The 12,420-nt window shown below is 53.3% G+C and overlaps 1 protein-coding gene across 5 annotated transcripts in view; it reads left to right on the forward strand.

Moving 5' to 3' along the window:
* The window catches only part of Mgmt (O-6-methylguanine-DNA methyltransferase), a 238,775-nt gene that overhangs the window by 56,520 nt on the left and 169,835 nt on the right, over window positions 1-12,420 (forward strand). The window lies entirely within an intron of this gene.

Raw genomic sequence — 12,420 nt, forward strand, 5'->3', positions numbered from 1 at the left:
TAGAGCTGCGTGTTACAATCAATATAGCCTTTTTTAAGACTAAAAAATAAGCAAACCTTTGAACTACATGAATATGCTCTTCAGTCTATGAGAACCATCTGGCTGCGGTGTTCAGAAAATCACAGGCACCAAATAATTTGTAGGGGAAAATGTCATTTTCTTTCCTTGCATGTTCAGTTGCTCAATAAATCATAGAAATTATGGGTTGGGGGTTCCCCCCACCCCTTTCAGGGAAAAAGTAAATGTCCTCCTTGCAGCGAATTTGGGAAGAAAGTAAAAATCGGGCATTATAAGATAGGTTTGGTTAGGAGCCCGTTGTGGATCATGTGAGCAGAGTGAAGGGGCTTGATTTTGAATTTCTACTTGGGGAACTTTCTGGCTCAAGTGAGCATCAGATTCAGCTGTGAAAACAATCACCAAGTAGTGGCCTCTTATAAGGTGCAGCGGCGGGGAGAGGCTAGGCCCCCTGGAACAGGCTTCTCCAGGGTCTCCCCAGGCTGCGGCCCTGCCCTGGTGCTGCAGGGGAGAGGAAGCAGGGACACAGACTCTGCTCCGTCTTCCTCTGACCTCCTTGGCTGCATGGAGCAAGGGAGGCAGCTGTCGGGTTCTGGTTAAAGCTGGGGCCCTGTGAGCACAGGGGAATGGAGTTCTGAGGGCAGCCAGCCGTGTGCGTGTGTGGTGGATTTTGTGAGGAGCATTTAAAAGCTCGAGAACAGCCAGGCGCTGAGTGACTGAGGCAGGAGGATCACAAGTTCAAAGCTAGTCTCAGTGAGGCCCTGTCTCAAATAAAAGGGACTGGGGATGTGACTCAGTGGTCAAGTGCCCCTGGGTTCAATTCCTGTTACTACCCCCCCACCAAAAAAAAGCTTGAGAATAGTATAAAACCCAGAATTACGTTCTTGACATTGTGTTATTTTAAAAGAATGGTAAAAATTACATAGCAAACCTTCAATTTTCAGTGTATAATTCATTGAGCTTTGATGACATAACCAGCCATAGAACCACCACCCTAACCAAGATCTAGAACACCCAAAAGGTCCCCTCATGCCCTTCAATCCACAGTCGGTCATATTAGTAGGTCGGTCTTGGTCAAGTCTCTTTGTAGACACCTGTTCTCATTTCTCTGGATTAAACCCCAAGCTGGGGAGTGACTGGATCAGATGGCGGATATGTTTGGCTTTGTAAGAAATTGCCAGAATTTGCCCAAAGTGGCCTCCCTGCTTCCACCAGCAGCAGGTCTAGGTTGTTCCACCCTCCCTAGGACTGGTATCTGGTTTCAGGTGGGTGTGGTGTGCTGCCCCGTTGGTTGTGATTTGCATTCTAAGCCTTCCGTCCCTCTGGAATCAGGCTAGCAGAGGTTTTTGCCATTGATTTGTGGTTTCCCATCCAAGTACTTTGTCAGATCTGTGAGCTGTGATATATATAAATTTTTGCTTGCAAATTTGTTTTTCTGATAGACTTTTGATGAGAAGGTTTTAGTTTTGAAGAATTCAGTTTTACATTTAATGATTTCTTTCTTCAAGAACTATTCCCTGCTATAATTTCACCAATATATTCTCCTGCAATTCTGGAAGCTTCTTCCTTGGTTTTTGTTTAGAGAGGTGACCCATTTTGAGTTCCATTGTGAGCCACAGTTCATTTTTTTCTTAATCAGTTTTTTTTTCAGGATTTGTTGGAAAAAGCCCCCAGATTTTCCCCTATCGAATCACCTTGGTGCCTTTGTCAGAAGTCAGCGGCTGTGAGTGGGGTCCTGTCTGGGCACTGCTGGGCACACCGGTGCTTGTTCTCTGCCAGCTCACACTGCCTTGGCTCCATACCTTGGCGACCGGCCTTGAAATCGGGGAGGCGCGTACTCAGCCTCTCTTAAGGTCACCTGGTTCTAGGTCTTGTTGTAACACATCACCTCTAGAGTTCGCTGCCCATTCTTGTTGGGGGGGGTTAGTGGAGAGTTGTGTGAATGTTTTTTGGAGATTGACACATCGATATTGAACTTGTCAATCTGTGACATGATTTTGCTGTTTATTTGGGTTCTGTTTCATTTCCTTAGCAGTGAGTTGTAGTTTCCAGCATAGAGACTTGTGTGTCTTTTATGAAATTGATTTTTAAATACTTTGCTCTTGATGGTATTCCAAGTCAGTTTAAAACTTTAACTTTTAAATTATTGCTGCTGGTTACAGCAATTGATTTTTGTATGTTGATCTTACGTTCTGTGATCTTGGCTAAATTCATGTGCCGCAGTGTCCACCCCCCACCTCCTTGCCTGTGGTTTTACTTTCTGATGTTTGTTACCCATCCTCAGCCAGGGTCTAAAAATATTAAATAGCAAGTTCCAGGAAGAGCCACTTCATAAGCCCTAAGTTGCATGCCTGTCTGTAGACCCTCGCTGCTGCACTCTTCGTCCCTTATCCAGCGGGTCTGTGCTGTATATGCTACCCGCCCGTCAGTCCCCTGCCAGCCGTCACGGTTATCAGACCCGTGGTGGTAGTGCAGTGCTCATGTTCAGGTGCCCTCGGGTGTACAGTGCTGGCCCCACAGTCATGCTGGCAGAAGCAGGGAGGGTCTTCAGGTGCCTCCCATCACAGGGAGATGCTGTCCAGTGGATGCTGTCCAGTCAGACTGTGTGCACACGACTTGCATCTCCTTCGAACCATTCTGTTTTGTGTTGATCTCACTGTGCCTGACATACAGTCTGTACCCGAGGCACGTGGGTGGAAGGTGGTAAGTACAGGATTGGGTGCTGCCAGCGTCAGGCACCCGCTGCGGTGCAGTGGATCTTCTGGGTAGGTAGAGCCTAATGATGCTCAGTCAGCCCTCTGTGTCTGAGGCTCCTGCATCTGAGGACTCAGCAACTGGGGATCAAAAATTCTGGGGAAAATTGCATTTGCTCAGAATGAGTATCGGCTTTTCTCCTTATTATTCCCTGAACAGTGCATTAGACAAAGCAGCATTTGTGTTTATTAGATATCGTAAGTAGTCCAGAGATTTACAGTGCACCGGAGCATGTGCCTGGGTCATGTGTAGCTACACCGTTTTATGTAAGGCACGGAGCGTCCTTGGACTTGGTGTCCTTGGAGGTCCTGGAGCCAGGTTCCAGGTTGGAGGAGGACTGTTCCGGGCTTCGCGGTTCTTAAGGGCTTCCTGCACGTCTCTGGTTTGTGCAAGGGGTTGGCGCATCTCCCTGCACATTTTCTTTCTTGGCACTCTTGGCCCCCACCAGTAGAACGTTGGGTACCCAGCCGATGGTGGACGGCCCTACCTGTCCCATTCACAGGCATTCTGTGCCTCCTGCCCGGGTGGGGCTCCCTTTTTGGGCTTCGCAGGGGTCCCCTTCAGGCTGAGGGTGCGACTGCAGCCTGTTGGGCTTGTCGCCTGCTTTCTCCGCGTGTTGACGTGACCTCTGGACTTCACTCCTGCACTCTAAAGGTGGTGGAGCAAGTTAATCGTGGAACAGGGAGCCTGCCTTGACGTGCAGGACTGCCACTCTTCATGCCACAGGCCGTCCCGGCCAGCGTTGAGGACGGGGGAAGGTGGAAGAGTTTCCTGGGTCCTGAGAGAGTGACGGGCAGGACCAGCAGGGTTTCCCTCGTGTCCTTGGCCAAGTCCAGCTTTGCCGGCACGGTTTCCCATGTGGAAGGCTCCCGAATCGGTGCTGCCCCTCCAGCTGGGTGCTCCCCCGCCGCCCTCTGGCAGCTGACCCACGGCCCAGGACCGTGCGCGGATCACCCTTCTGTGGGTGCTCCACATCCACTTCCTTCCTCCAAAGCCACACCCCCTCAGTGGGTGAGTGGCAGGTTGGCGCTGCCGTCTGTCTGCAGAGGATTCTGTGTAAGGCCAGCTCTGGTTCTGTTCACCCGTATGTGTGGCTTTGTTTGTACGGCGATTGCTGATGTGTTTTATGTGGGTCACAATATTCGCTTCCCTTTCCCTTCCTGAAATACACCAAAGCCTCAGTTTGGAAAGTGGCATAAGAGTTTACAGCCTCCTGCCCACATCAGGTTTCTACTACCCGCCTCTTTGCGGGAGCGCGTGGCCCTGGCAGGAGCTGGGCCCACCCCCCCCGCACCGTCATCCTGTCTTGAAGCCTCGCCTTGTCACCATGCTGGCAGCAGCAGGCGCTTCGTGAGGGTTGTGGTGTGCATTTGTTATTTCTGTATGCTCTTCCGAGACTCGCTTAGTGTGGCACAAAGTCCATTGCAGTGTTCGATTACTTGAAAAACTGGACGGTACGACCCTGGATCATGCTTACCTCACAAAGGGTAGCAGGTGAGCCAGGGATCCTGGGTGCTGGAGGGAGCCAGGTGGGCTCCTCTTTCATCAAGGATTTGCTCTCCAGTTTTTGTTTGTATAAACCTTTTAGTAATACCATACTGAAAAAAAAAATATGGTCTAACCAAACCACACCAGAAACTGTAAGTCCTTTTGTGTCTTGAGAAATTTAAAAACTACTTGCAGGTCATTTCCTGCCTCACAGGACTCTGCTGGTGTCCTGGTGGTGTGGTTCCATTACGGATTTGCAGATCTGCCTCTTGGCTTCTTGCTGCTGGCCCTGGTGTGGAGGCCAGGTGGGAGCAGGCAGTGAGGGCTCCCTCTTGTCCTAGGGCTTGGCTGGCTGCGTTGGGTCTCCGCTCCCATTAGACTGGCTGTGGCCTGCTGTGGCACGAGCACTTGTCCCTGCAGGGCCTCCTGCTGTTCCTGGAAGGGTTCTCATAGGGTGTCAGATGCACTGCCCTCTCACTCGCTGCCTTGCAGGGAGGAGGGCAGCTGAGCTCTTCTGGAGGGACGCGGGCTGGAAAGTGGCAGGGTGCTTCCCTCCTAGCAGGTGACTGGTGGAGCCTTCTGCTCATTCCTCTTCACTTCTTGCCCTCATATGTCTTGGGAAACCTCGAGGGTCTGTCGCCCTGCACACGCAGGACTTCACCCTGTGCTGGCGTGTGCCTGCCGTGTGCTCTTTCACCCGGCGAGGCCCAGCTTCAACAGCACCTCACGGCCACTAGCCATGATGTCTTCCTGGAAGCTGTAAACTTAACCTTCTGGCAGATTTGGAAGTCTTAATGCAGGTACTCACAGTGCCACTACCAGTGCTCTGCCAAGGGGACAGGCCTCCTGAGGACACAGGTTTAAGAAGCACCTAGCAGAGGTCCATCTGAGAGTCCGTCTTCCACATGCAGCAGGCTCGGCTGTTAGGTCACTTCTCTCCGATGGCTTGAAATAATGATTAGTGCAGCATGTGCTTAAAGATGTGATGATTTACTCAGGTTCCTCCGTGAGGCTCAAGTGTCTTTCTGTGAGGAAGACTTCACCAGCTCTCCTCTGGGCTTTTATTTATTTATGGTACTGGGGATTGAACCCAGGGCACTTAACCATTGAACCACATACCCAGCCCTTCATTTTGAGACAGCTTCTCATTAAGTTGCTTAGTGCCTAAGTTGCTAAGGCCTGCTTTGAACCTGTGATCCTCCTGCTTCAGCCTCCTAAACTGCTGGGATTATAGGCGTGGCCACCATACCCAGACTTTATATTTGTGTGGTCCTGGGAATTAAACCCAAGGGTGCTCTACCCATGAGCTACACCCCCAGCCCTTTTTATTTCAAAATAGTGTCTTGCTAAGTTTTCCTTGACTGATCTTGAACTTGCCATCCTTCTGCCTCAGCTTCCCAAGTCACTGGGGTTACAGGTATGTGCTACTGCTCCTGGCTCATCTGGGTGTTAAAAAGAGTGGAAGTCCTCTGTAAGCCAGGACCACCATCTTGCCTGGGTGCCTCTGTTCCTGATTGGTAGCCCTGTCAGCGTGAAAGGTTACTTCACCTGTCTCTGGATAAGTTATCAGTAGTGGATAGTAGTGGAAGGTCTTGTGACTTATGTTGTCAGTAACACAGTGTCTGTATATGCCATGCCACGTGCTAGGCTGTGGCCTCATCAGCTTGGTAGCTTGGAAGACAAGATAGGAAGCCCTATCCATTCCTGTCCCATCCTTTCCACTGATTCTCAGGAGGGATCCCTTGTTTCCCTGCAGAGAGGGTCCTGGGAGTGTACACGGGGCTATACCAGAGGCCTACAGAGCTAGCTCTGGGCCTCAGATACAGGACAGATTGTGATCTACTGTCAGCTGGACACCAGTGTGAGGGTCCTGGTCCTGCATCCCAGCCCTTGAGCCCCTCGGGAATGTGTGTGACTCCTCAGGTCAAGTTGTGCAGATGGGATGGCAGATAAAAGCCCTTTCTGACTTCCAGACCTTGGAGCGTCTGCTCCTACACCCCAGATAGTCGGCCTCATATGACCTCCCAGCTCTTGTCCTCTGACCTGTCTCCCAGCCTGTTCAGTTGGCCCAGGGCTTACCCGAGGTCAGGGTAGGGATGGATCTGCTTCTGAGAAACTGTGGTCACTGAGATTCAGAATCCTCACCTTCTGCAACCATTTCAGAAGCAGAGCGAAGGTTTTATTTCTGACCTCTTGGCTGTCACAAGAGGGCAGGGATGGCAAACTTGCATGTCTGTGTCCATGAGTTAGAAGTAAGTGGCTCATTTAATTCTGTCAGGATCCTCTTGGAAGAAAAGGACAGTTGGAGGGCAGTTACAGGTGTATGGGTCCCACACAGTACCGCTGTCGGACCAGGATTCATCGAAGGTTTGGGGGCATGAGCACACCGTGGGGGACAGAGGTAAACTAGTTAGCTTCAAGTGGGGAAGGTGGCGTTTTGCCTCTGAGCCACCTTGGGATCAAAATCCTTAAACCCCACTCTTAGCAGGAGCCTCTGCCGGGCTGCTCCTGTATGAGAAGGCAGGCAGCTTTCCCAGGACGTGCTGTCTCCTTCACTGGCCTTTCCCTCCTCCCACGAAGAGGGCACCTGGAGCAGGTATGTCCAGACCTGACAAATTGCCGTGTGACATGCAGTCCACTGGAGGAACTGTCCCCAATGTCCAGGCATCAAGTGGCACGCTGTCAGTTGTGGTAGCCAGCACCCGGGAGCATCTGCAGGTTAGGGGGTGTTGTTTCCTGCCTGGGCCTCTCCAGATTGTCCCAGCTGTGGCTTTTGCCCCCAGGGAAGGATCAGTGTCACATCGAGACCCGTGATGTGCAGTGTGTGGCCTGGGCAGGGAATCCCACCGGGATTTGTAAGGGCGCAGTGGCCGTTTCTGATGGATCTGGCCAAACCAGCAGTGCCCTGCCCCCTTGGCCGCGGGCAGCCTCATGGAGTTGGCCCCACCCTCTCTGTGGACAGCCCTGAGTCCCAGGTGCAGCTGCCCCTGCTCTGGCACCTTGTGTTGGGGTCTGTTGCGTGGGTTTTGGCCCCCAGGCAGCTGCCTTGGGTCGCCCCTTTGCCCACTGCTCAGTCCTCGCTTCAGTCGAGTGTGGTCTTGAAGATCTGGTTAACAGCCGTGTTCACAGGGTAGGTCAAGGAGGCTCTGCAGGGAAAGCGTGGCCTTGATGTTGAGACTGGGGCCTCTCCCAGCCATCGGTGTTGTCTGTCTGCTGGGTGGCGAGACGGTGGCCAGCAGCAGGGAAGTGGGACTTGGGGGTGACTTCTGCTGAGTGGCAGCTGCCCATCCACGAGTCTTTCCCAGCACCCGTCCTCGGGTACTGCCATGCAGCTGGTGGTGCCATGTCACTTTATCAGTGAGAGGAAAGGCTGGCGGCAGGGTCTCTGGAGGAAGATCTGGGGAGGAAGCAGTGTTCCCTCCACGTGAGTTTTGTGCCAGACCGCCCCTGGCAGGGCCGACTTTCTATCAGCTGGCGTTCCGTCCACCTGCTTCTAAGTGTGGGGCTCCAGAGATGCTGAGGGCTGGAGAGGACACCCTCCAGGTCACGTCCAGTGTGGAAGCTCGAGAACAAGAGCCGTGAAGTGGCCCGAGGATGGCGCGTGTTGGTCCGCAGTCTGTGCACGGCACTGCAAAGCCACAGAATGCGCCGAGCTTGTCGGTGGCCCCGTTCTGCAGCGGGTGGAACCCGAGCAGGAGCCACCCAGTCATGGCTGAGATGCCCTCCTCCCATCCAAGGAGATTCCGTCTCCCCTCCACCCACCAAAGCAGCTGTGCGAGTCCAAGGCCCTCCGCCTGCTCCTTGTGTCCCACTGGGATTTGGTTTCTGCAGTGTTTTCTTACTGTTCGTGTATCTTTAATATTTCCTGACATTGAAGCTATCTGCAGTCAGTGAATAAGCTTCAGTTTTTATTTTAAAAATTTTAGTCATTTAAGCCCTGAACTCTCAAAATGCACTTGGTTTGTTAGATTTCTTTTCAAAGCCATATTGGTAATTGGGCTCCCTGACGACATGCAGCGTAGCTCGTGAGTGATGGTCTCATGGCTCAAATCGAGTTCCGGGTTAAATGAGTTTAGTTTTGCATCATCTTGTGGTACATTCTTCCAGAATTCTTACTTCCAGTTGCTCTGTCAAGTGATCTTGGCGCATCCTTCATCTGAAAACACTGGCGAGTAACTTGGGGTTCAGATTTCCTCATTTCTTCACTTATTCTCTGAACATGCGAGTGCCTGCCGTGTGTCACCGACCTTTTGACAGGTCCTGGCTGGGCAGGAGTGTGCAGCCCCAGCCTGCAGGGGGCCCACGCCCTGCTCAGGCAGGCACAGGGCCTCAGTGGGTGTCACGTGGATGTGGAGATGGCTGAGCCATTGGGATGGGAGACCTGAATGAGGGTGCTGCCTGCAGAATGAGTAGGACCAGCCAAGTTGGACCACCTTGGTCGTAACCCAGTGGCCCAGGCTTGAAGGTGTCTGGGGCATGCAGAGAGGGCGTGTCCAGAGCATGGGGGCCCTGACTGGGCACTCGATCCCCCAGGACTGGGGAGGAGGTGTGATGCTGTGCCCCAGGGTGGGGGAGGGGGAGCTGAGAAGGTGCTGCGCAGCAGAACAGGTGGGCTGGCCAAGGAGAGGCCCCAGAGGGACCAAAGGAAAGCAGATGCCGAGGAGCGCGGAGCCTGGAGGTTGGCCGAGGGAGAGCCAGAGTGTCCTGTGGATTTTGCCTGTGCCTGCTCCCTCCCTGGACTCTGCCATGTTGACTTCAGCTTTCTTCCAGCCCTGGCGCCTGGTGGGCTTCAGGGCCACGTGCTGCAGCTAGTCACTTTGCATCGTGTCACTTTGTAGTTTTGGTGTGCAAGTGTCACGTGCCAGGTGTTCTCTCACCACAGGTCAGAAGTGGAGATGATTCTGGTTCCATCTGAAACCAGTCACTCCTGGATGGATGGCCTCACCTGCAGCACCAGGGGCTGTCTCACAGCTTTCCCTGTGTCTCCTTACAGAAGGTCACGCCATTTGGCCAGTGCAAGTGGACCATGTAGGACACTTGTTCACCTCGAGGCTCCTTCTCATGGCCTTTGCTGGTGGGGCAGCCCCCGCCACCTGCAGGCATCTTGAGAACAACCTGTGCTGGCCAGGCTCCTGATGGGACTCATTGCAACTTGGGAGCTGTGTCCTCCAGGAGGTCCTTGACCGCCGAGTACAGGTGTTGACACGGTCACCAGGCCTTCTCAAGGCAGAATGTGTGTGTCCTCCACAAGGTTTTCTGCCAGATGTTTACACCAGCTAAAACTGGAGCATGAGCAGCCCTGGGGAGATGCAGTTAGGGGGAGCAACCCTGGGTAGATGCAGTTAGGGGGAGCAACCCTGGGTAGATGCAGTTAGGGGGAGCAGTCCTGGGGAGATGCAGTTAGGGGGAGCAACCCTGGGTAGATGCAGTTAGGGGGAGCGGTCCTGGGGAGATGCAGTTAAGGGGAGAAACGCATTTTGGAGACAGCCTCTCATAATGGGACAATAGAAGCTTGAGGAGGCTGGTGTTTCCTTTGTTCATCCCTCAGGTAGAAAAACGTTCCCGGTATAGTCTGTGTGAGCCTCTGTGTGTGTGTGTGTGTGTGTGTGTGTGTTGCATTCTGGAAACTTCCGTAGTGCTGCTTTAATGTCCCTTTCACTAAAAATACATATTTATACCAGGGGAGGAGACACTGTTTATCATTCTTCTGAATTATCAGATACCCCAAAGGTAACCTCCCCCAAATAGTGGTTTTTCCCTTCTAAAAATCATCTGGAAAAATACTGAGCTTTCTGATCTTTATTTCATCCAGTTCACTGGCTCTGCTAGGAAGAGTTATTATATAACCAGGCACCACTTTTATTAAAAAGAACCAGGCCACTTATTTCCTTCAAAGTTTTTGTGTGTAAATCTTATCTAGGTAAACAAAACTCTTATTGAAGATAATATTTTGAGACCGTGACACTGTGCACACCAGCAGTGTGGCAGAGCCACGTCGTCCAGGCCTTGCTCTCCTGTCCTGTGGAGAGGCCACGCCCCCTCCCCAGGCTGTCAGGACTCCACATGAGCACAGACGGGCGGAGGCTGTCATGGTGAGAGACGGGGTCCCTTGTGTGGTGGTGCTCTGCAGGGGCTGCCTGCTGGCGGGGAGAGGTGACCTGTGGGTAAAAGGACTGGAGAGGGAAGAGTGTCCAGTGCTTCTGGTGGTCGGGCAGGGGTGGAGGGGCTCCTGGGCTGTCTTCGCTGTCCAAGGAGCTGGAAGAACGCTGCCTGTATCCACGCAGCAGAAGGTGTCATCTGGACGCACAGTGGTCCGGCCGACTGGCTGTAGCACATCCTCGCCTGTCTCCGAGGGGTCCTCTAGAGCTTCCTGGACCCCAGATGGCTAAACTTTGAGGGGTCTTGGCATCCAGGCCAGCACCACTCCTTTCATATGAAGAGACCAAAGCCCAGGTGTCACGCAGGGGCCCTGGCTGCCTTGGGGGCTGTACTCCTGGAGGCCGCCCCAGGCTTTTCCACCCTCTTGGGCAGGCGACAGTCCTAGTGGCAGGCCACTTCTGGTCTTCCTGTGCAGCACAGGCTGAGCTGCTGAGCTTGTCAGGGTGTGTCCTGTCCTCCTGGAGGGCAACTAGCCTGCCACCTCTGCTCAGCTTTCCCACCTCTGCTGGGAGAGCCAGAGGTGGCCAGCCGAGGGGCCCACAGAGAGGTGGGGGGCATTAAAGGGCATGTGCCATGCGTTCAGGCCAGTGGTGCCAGAGACAGGTGTGCAGTGGCTGCTGTGCCCACCTAGGAGCGGCAGACGGGGAGAAGAGGCTCGGAGCCTCGGAGCCTGCGGGAGTAAAGCTGTGGTCCAGCTGCAGGGCAGGCTCGGCTCTGTGCACCATGCTTCTGTGATTACGGGGTGAGCTGTGGCTGGGTCAGCTTAGGCAGAAAGCATCCCTTATCAAGTTTGGCGGGCAGGCGTGGTGCATGCCTGTGATTCTAGCCAGCCTGGAGGTGGGAGGAGCAAAGTTGAAGGACAACCGGTGACGGCCAAAACCTGTCTCAGAAAGTAAAAGGGCTGCCCTGTTCTCGGTGGCAGTGGATCGCCCTGGATTCCATCCCTGGCACCACACAAGCGAGAGCACTCCCGGAGAGGGAGAGGGGTGCACTGTCATTCCAGCACATGGACGATGTCCAACCCTGGCTCCTGGCTGCCAGGCCACTGCCTCACAGAGGGGAAGGGGACGAGGCTTCTCCCTGGCCTCTTCACCAGCTCCTTAGCTGCTGCCTGCCCCCCAGCTGTGCCAGCCCCCAGGACCCCCTTGCAGGAGCCATGGCTAATCATGGGGTGTCTCAGTTTTCGAGAGCGCCAGGTTTTACTGCCTAAGAGCCCACAGCTGGACATGCTGCTCTCAACAGGGAGCTGCCTGCAGGGGGAGAGACTGACGGGCACCTGGAGCCTAGGCACCTGCCTTGGTGTCCGAGGGCCAGAGCTTGCTCAGGATTTATGAAGTTCCTGAGTTTAAAACATAAGCAATACAATTAAGGCAGGTCCTCCTCTGCACCTGTTATCATAAACTCTTGAAGTTACCTTAGCATATGACTTATTAATAGCCACATTTTTTTTTTTAACAAATTGTGTCTAAGAAAATTAGTTAACCTGCATGAGAAGTTGCCAGTGTTTGTGAACTTGGAGTGCTGCTGGAGTGAAGATATTTTTGCAGAGAATGACGCCGTGTATTTAAATGACGGTAGCTCCAGAGTAGCTGTGGAAGAGGCCCCACTGGAGGGTGCCTGCCAGCCTCTCGGGCACTACAGGATTGCTTTAATTGACCAAAGTAAAACATACCCCACCTTCTTTCTAGAATAAATTTCCATTTTTTAGTTTATGTACTTGATAAGGAGGAGCAGAGGTCTAAATTAGGGAGGAGTTGTGGATTTGGGTGGGTGGCTGCCCACTCGGGACAGCAGAGTCCCTGGCGTGGCAGGGAGGAGATCCTGTGCCTGTGTACTCGGCGTCCTGTTCGCCTGCCACCCTTTCCTTGTGGGGAGATGTTTTCATCCAGCCAGGTTCACGCTCTTGGCAGCCGTCACCACTGTCCGTCTCCAACACCTTTTCACTTTCCCAAAAGTGTCCCCATCACACAGGAACTCCCTGTCCTGCCCCACCAGCCCCGGACA

The sequence above is a fragment of the Sciurus carolinensis genome, chromosome 5, assembly GCF_902686445.1.
Source record: "Sciurus carolinensis chromosome 5, mSciCar1.2, whole genome shotgun sequence".
NCBI classification, from domain to species: Eukaryota; Metazoa; Chordata; class Mammalia; order Rodentia; family Sciuridae; genus Sciurus; species Sciurus carolinensis.